Genomic DNA, 8,130 nt, shown 5'->3' on the forward strand with positions numbered 1-8,130 from the left:
ATTAAAATTTTGCCCGGAATTGTAAGGAAATTATTTATTATCTTGAAACTTTCAAAAATCATGCAATAGTTTTTAAATTGGCTTTTAAAATTTCCACATTTTTTTGACATTTTTAAAAATGTTTTAAAATCTAAAAAAAAGTGTTTAACTCTTTTTTTTAAGTAACAAATTATTTGAAATTTTCCCAGAAATCTTTAAACTCATTTCAAGTTTTTAATTGTTTTCAAAGTTTTCCAAATTTTTTTTTAATTCTGCATCATTACAAAAACTTTTATAAAATCTGCTAGATATTTTTCGATATTTTTTTTAATGCTTTAAAATCTTTTTTAATTTTCTTTAAAAAATAAGTTTTTAAAATAAAAAAATACTTAAAATTTTGCCAGGAATATAAAAAAAAACTTTATAATTTTGAAACCTTGTTATTAGAAACATTCTAAAATTTTTGTTGAAAATCTTCAAAAATGTACATTTTTTTAAATATATATTTCAATCTTCTCAAAAATTTTAACCAATAAAGGAATATTTCAATTTTCAGTTAAAAATAATTTGAAATAAAAAAAAACAATTGAATTGATAAAAAAGATGATTTTTATTTAAAATAGTTAAATCCCCGACCAAAACCAATTATTTTCAAAGAAACTTATATTTTATTTCAAATTTTCAAATTTTAAATTGTCCTTGAATTTATAGTATTTTTGCAAAATTAAAATAACTGTTTGAAATTCAGTGAAAGAAACTTCAAAATTTTGTACTGAAATCTTCAAAAATCTAAATTATGTTTCAAGTTTTAAAAATTATATAAAAAATTTTAAGGGATTTCAAAAGTTTTCAAAGAATTTCTAATTATTTTAATGATTTTAAGATATTAAGATCTTTAAAGTTTGGAATATTTTCAAAAATTTGGCAAGACTTCTGAGGATTTCAATTATTTTTATATTTTGAATAATTTAAAGAGATTCTCAATTTTTTAAAAATATTTTAGTATATTTTCAAAATTTCTAATCCCATGAATCAAAATAGTGGAATTTGTAATTAAAAGAGGTTAATTCTGAGCCAAAAATATAATAGTAGAATTTTAAAAAAAGAAGATTGATAGTGCAATGACATTATTTGAAAAAATGTAGAGCAAAAAAAGGATTTAATAAGCTTCTTGAATTTTCAGCTCGAAAAGTCGAAATTCCAAAAAAAAATCATTTTTAACCAAGAAATATTTTTCAATCAAAAAAGAAAAAAAATTAACTATATTCTTGAATTTTTAAGCCAAAAAAAAAACGAATTTTCCACGAAACAGTTGAAACCAAAGTATCAAATAAATTTTTAATAGAAAAATATGAATTTTCTACCAAAATGGTAATAGCCAGATCTTCCTTTGCAAACATTAATTTTGAACAATAAAAAACGAATTTGCAACAAATTTATTTTTAACCGAGTAATTAAATTTTCCATCGAATAGTAGAATTTTTATACATAGAGATAACTTCTGAAGAAAAAAATAATATTAGACTACTCTCTATTTTTTATTTTGATCATTGTTTTTTTTTTTATTATAATTTGTTCTATTAATCACATGCTTTTCAATAAAATATCAAACAGATAATGGTTAAGAAAAGAATTTTCTTTACATTGTTCAATATGTTTTTCATAAAATAATGGATTTGACGATTGAAGAGCTTTATCTATCAAATTTTTTAAAACTCCTATCTTGTTTTCAACAGAGTGATTAGAAAAAAAACTTAAGTTTTCTTCCTGAACATATCGTTTTTCTATGCCAATCAGTGATAATGTGTCCTTCATCAGTTTTAATTAAAGTCATATCTAGAAAATTTAATCACCCCTCTGTTTCAATTTCAACAATAAATTGTAATCTTGGTCTTATACTATTAAAAATCAACATTTAAATCAATTTTTTCAAAAACTTAATTTTATAAATAAGCCATAACTATTTTAGCTAAAATAGGAAATAAAATCGATCCTATGGAAGTTCAAAATTTTTTATAATTTTGTAATTTTTTTTCACACAAAATATATTGTACACAAACATACTGATTATAGTTTTCCTACACAAAACTTTGTCTACACAAAATGTTTCCTACACAGAATTTAATACTGTCATATTTTTCCTACACAAAATTTTGTCTACACTAAACTTTTTCCACACAAAACTTTTTCTACACAAAACTTTTTCTATACAAAAAGTTTCATGCACGGAATTTAATATTGTTTAATACTTTTATTTTTTTCCATTACAAAATATTTCCTACACATAATACGTATATTCTACATAGAATTAAATAGTAATATTTTAATCTCAAATAGCCTCTAAATGACATATTTAAAACAGTACATCAAATATTCTTTACAAAAAGTAGATCCTACACAAGATGAAATGATTATAGTTTTAATTGAAATCTTGTTGCTGCTATATAGCACTAGCATTAAGTGTAAAACTTTTCCTGCACAAAGTTTATTTTTGTGTAGAATGTTCAGAAACTACTTTGATAACAAAATTTTAATATTTAATTCTGTGTAAAATGTACATGTTCTGTGTAGAAAATATTTTGTGCAGGTAAAAATAAAAGTATTAAGCAATATTCAATTCTGTGTAGTAAATCTTCTGTGTAGAAAAAATCTAACGGTATTCAATTCTGTATAGGAAACATTTTGTCTAGAAAAAGTTTAGTGTAGGAAAAATATAACAGTATTAAATTCTGTGTAGGAAATATTTTGTGTCAAAAATATTTTGTGTAGGAAAAAAAATAAAAATATTTTCTACACAAAATTTTTCCTACACAAAATTGAATATTGTTAAATATTTTCATTTTTTTTACACAAAATATTTTCCACACAGAATTTAATACTGTTGCATTTTTCATACACAAAATTTTTTCTACGCAAAATTTTTCCTGCACAAAATTTTTTCTACATAGAAGATTTCCTACACATAATTTTATATTGTTTAATTCTATTATTTTTTCCTAGACAAAATCTTAAAAATAAATTTTCAAGCCTCTTACACAGTTATAATCGCAAAAGTTTTCGTGGCAAATAAAAACAAAATTCATATATACTAAAATTTTTCATTTAAAAATATACTTACAGTGATATTGAGTATTGGTGATACAAGCGCTATAAAATAAAAAACTGTAAACACCATTATCGCAATTAGATTTTCTAAAACCAAAAGTTTTGATATTTTTTCAAAATAGGCAAAATATGTAAAAACTGTAAAAATAGACTTAGTTAGGACTTTTTGTAACACACTATTAAAGAATGTTATATAGAATATATTTTCTCCTGGAAAAATATTATGCATTATATTTTTGTGTACAATGTTTAGAGACTATCTTGATAATAAAAAAATATTACTATTTAATTCTGTTTAGAATATACATATTTTGTGAAGAAAATATTTTATGTTGGAATAAAATAATAGTGTTAAACAATATAAAATTATGTGTAGGAAATCTTCTGCGTAGAAAAAAATGGTGTGTAGGAAAAATATAATAGTATTAAATCCTGTGTAGGAAATATTTTGTGTAAAAAATATTTTGTGTAGGAAAAAAATAAAAGTATCTAACAATATTAAATTCATTGCAGGAAAAATTTTGTGTAGAAAAAGTTTTCTGTAAGAAAAATGTGATCAATATACTTATTTACAATATATTTTGTGTAGAATAAAATTGTGTAGGAACAGTGTTTTCCCGTTTTAGATCTGCAGAATATATTTTCTGCAGGAAAAATATTGGACATTAAATTTTTGTGTACAATGTTCAGAGACTTCTTGATAACAAAATATTAATATTTAATTCTGTGTAAAATGTACACACTCTGTGTAGAAAACATTTTGTGCAGGTAAAAATAAAAGTATTAAACAATATTCATTTCCGTGTAGTAAATCTTCTGTGTTGAAGAAATATAACATTATTAAATTCTGTGTAGGAAAGATATAACAGTATTAAATTCAGTGTAAGAAATATTTTGTGTAATAAAAAATAAATCTATTAAACAATATTAAATTCTGTGTAAGAAATACTCTTTGTCGAAAAAATTTTGTCTAGAAAAAATATATGACAGTATTAAATTCCATGTAGGAAACATTTTGTGTAGAAAAAGTTGTGCGTAGGAAAAATATAACAGTATTAAATTAAGTGTAGGAAATATTTGGTATATGTAGAAAATATTTTGTGTAGGAACAAAAATAAAACTATTCAACAATATGGGAAAACGCTGTTCATAAACAATTTTATTCTACAAAAAATATATTGTACATAAGTGTACTGATCATATTTTTCTTACACAAAACTTTCTACACAAAATTTGTCCTATAAAGAATTTAATACTGTTATATTTTTCCTACGCAGAATATTTCTACGCAAAATATTTCCACGCAAAATATTTCTACACAAAATAAAATACACAAAAATCCTACATAGAATTTAATACTGTTATATTTTTCCTACGCAAAACTTTTTCTACCCAAATGTTTCCTACACAGAATTTAATACGGTTTAATATATTTATTTTTTTCCTACACAAAATATTTTCTACACAAAATTTTTCCTACAAAAAACTTTTTATACACAAAATGTTTCATACACAAAATTTAATACTGTCATATTTTTTCTACATAACATTTTTTATACACAGAAGATTTCCTAAAAAGAATTTAATATTTTTTAATACTTTTATTTTTTTCCTTCACAAAATATTTAATTTTATCTAAAGCAAAAATTCTAAATTAAATCTTTTACATATATTGTAAGTTCACATACATCACTGGCTTTTATGACATAACTGATATTGTCTTTATAGCAGCAAACAAATTTAAATCAAAACTATAATCATTTAATTTTATGTAGGATCTAATTTTTATAAAGAATATTTTATGTGCTGTTTTAAATATGTTATGTAGAATATATTTTGTACAGGAAAAATATTGGACTCAACATTTTTTTTTTTGCAATGTTTAGAGATTATCTTGATAATAAAATATTACTATATAATGATGTGCGCAGAATATACATCTTCTGTGTAGATAATTTTTTTTTTTAGGACAAAAATAAAAGTATTAAACAATATTAAATTCTTTGTAGGAAATCAAAGAAAATAAACAACGTCTTCTTCAGATTGATGGGAAAGTTTCAGTTGGTTTTTTTATTTTAAAAAATGTGTTTTAAGAGAAAGTTAAAAAAAATTTAATAGATTTCCTACTTCGAAAAAAGTGTAGAAGATTATAAAGCGTAATTTTTTAATTTTGCAAGATTAAAAAATTCTAAAAAAATCGTTCAAGGTCAGGAGAAATTTACAAGTTCTTAAAAGACTAACAAAAAATTTAAAATTTGAAAAGATCAAAATTTTTTAAATGTAGATCTTTTAATATTTGAACAAAAAGAAGATTTTCAAAAATTTTAAAACGTTTCAAGAGATTAACAAAAATTCTTAAGATTCCCGAAATAATTAAAAATGATTTTTCATTTTGCAAAATGAATTTGAAGAGCATTAAGAATTTTTTTTTTAATTTATAAAGGTTTTAAGAAAATAAACAATTTTTGAGAATTTTAAAAGTGTTTAAGGGAATAACCAAATTTTTTTTAAATTTGAAAATAATTTAGAATTTAGAAAGATTTTAAAAAATTGTAAACAAAATGTAATTTTTAACAAAATAGTTAAATTTCCAAGCAGACTGATAAATCTTTGATAAAAAAGCGAATTTCAACAAAAAGTGTAATAGTTAATATTTCTGCCAAAAAGTATTTTAAATTTCAATAAAAAACTGTTAAATGAAACAAAAATTTGCAATCAATAAAGAAAAGAATCCCATCCAAAATGTCGAGTTTTCAAATCATAAAGTCGAATTTAAAAAAAAGTTTAATCTACAATAACAAAATATGAATTCCCTACCCAATTAATTAAATTAAAAACTAAAAAAAAAAGAGATTTTCTACAAATAAAGTGAATTTTCAACGAAAAAAGAGAATCTTTTAACCAAACATAAAACAGTTTAATAGTTTTTAACCAAACAAAATGAATTTCAACCTGTGAAATTAATTTTTTAACCAAAATTGAATGAATTTTCAATCAAAAATTTTAATTTTAATTTAAATTTTTAAAGAAAAAAGTGAATTTTCGATCAAAAATACAAATTTTTAACAAAATAGTAGATGAATTTTCAAACAAAAGAAATAAATTTTTAACGAAAAATTTAATACTTTAATTTTTAGTTGAAGAAATAAGCTTTTCAGAAAATAAAATAATTTGTTGAAAAAAAAACTAGTTAAGTTTTTAGTAAAAAAAAATAATATTCAATGAAAAAACGAATTTTTAATCAAGGAAATGAATTTTCAACAAAAAAGGTTAATGTTCTACCAAAGAAGAATATTTTTTAAACAAAAAAAAATAATTTTTAACCAACTATTTCAATATTTTATAGAATTTTCAAACAAAAAGGATGATTGCTTACCAAAAAATGATAAATTTTCAACAAAATAGCAGAATTTTCATATGCAATAAATTTTTTACAAAAAATTGAATAGTTTCATTTTCAGTTAAAGAAGTAGGTTTTCAAACAAATAATTTTTCAACAAAACAGTTTAAAAAATGAATTTCTAATTAGTTAAATTATTAGTCGAAAAATGAATTTTTAATTACAAAACTAATTTAATCATTTAAAAATACATCAACTTTTATCAAATATTTTAATTTTATTTGAAATTTTTCAAGTAAAAAGTTAATTTTCTATCATTAAAGACAAATTTTAAACAAAATAGATGAATTTTCAATTAAAGAAATAAGTTTTTAAGGAAATAAAAAAGAAGAAAATCTTGTTAAATTTTTAGTCAAAAAAATTAATATTCAATAATAAAATAAATGTTAACAAAAAAATGGATTTCAACCGAAAAGATTAATGTTCTACCAAAGAAAAATATTTGAAAAATTAAAATATATGAATTTTTAACCAAATATTTCAATATTTTATAGAATTTTCAACCAAAAAGGATGATTTCATACCAAAAAGAAAAGAAAAATTTTCAACAGCTGAATTTTCAAATAAAATAAATTTTATACAAACAAAATTATGCACATATTTTTGTTTGTATAAAATTTATTTTATTTGAAACTTCAGCTGTTGAAAATTTTTCTTTTTTTTTGGTATGAAATCATCCTTTTTGGTTGAAAATTCTGTAAAATATTGAAATATTTGGTTAAAAATCATCTATTTTGTTAAAAATTTGTCTTGATTGATGGAAAATTAACTTTTTACTTGAAACATTTCAAATATAATTATAATATTTGATTGAAAATTCATGTATTTTTAAATTATTAAATTAGTTTTATAATTTAAAATTCATTTTTCGACGAATAATTTAACTAATTAGACATTTATTTTTTTAACTGTTTTGTTGAAAAATTATTTTTTTGAAAACCTATTTCTTAAACTGAAAATGAAACTATTCAATTTTTTGTATAAAATTTATTTTATATGAAAATTCAGCTAGTTTGTTGAAAATTTATCATTTTTGGTAAGCAATCATCCTTTTTGTTTGAAAATTTTATAAAATTTTGAAATTTTCAACAGCTGAATTTTCAAATAAAATAAATTTTACACAAACAAGATTATGCACATATTTTAGAAATGGAATCTTCCTCAGAATTACCTCTTTCGTATAGGCAACGAGGGTGTAATTTTTTCACCCATTTTATTGTACAAATGTTTTAAATATTATTAAAAATATCAAATGTTTTGTGAAATACGTAATTTTTAGAATCCCGAAAATATTGGGACGACTGAAAAATCCCAAAAAATAAAATTCCCGACACAGTACCGATTTTGAAAATTCCCAAATAATAAAATACACGAATAATAAAATTACCGACAAATAAAAATACCGAATTGGAAAATTGCCGAAAAATAAAATTCACGAATACTAAAATTGCCGAAAAATAAAAATACCAAATTGGAAAATTCTCGAATAATAAAATTCTCGATAGTTTATAATATTACCGAATTGAAAAGTTCCCGACAGGTTTTAATATTACCGAATTGGAAAATTCCCGAATTTTAACAATTAGAATTTTTTATAAATATATTTTATTGATTACAAATACAACAATAAGACATTAGTTTCAAAA

At 21.0% G+C, this 8,130-nt stretch overlaps 1 protein-coding gene across 3 annotated transcripts in view; it reads left to right on the forward strand.

Moving 5' to 3' along the window:
• The window catches only part of LOC117172788 (branched-chain-amino-acid aminotransferase), a 91,118-nt gene that overhangs the window by 45,135 nt on the left and 37,853 nt on the right, over nt 1-8,130 (forward strand). The window lies entirely within an intron of this gene.

The sequence above is a fragment of the Belonocnema kinseyi genome, chromosome 5 (assembly GCF_010883055.1).
Source record: "Belonocnema kinseyi isolate 2016_QV_RU_SX_M_011 chromosome 5, B_treatae_v1, whole genome shotgun sequence".
NCBI lineage: Eukaryota > Metazoa > Arthropoda > Insecta > Hymenoptera > Cynipidae > Belonocnema > Belonocnema kinseyi.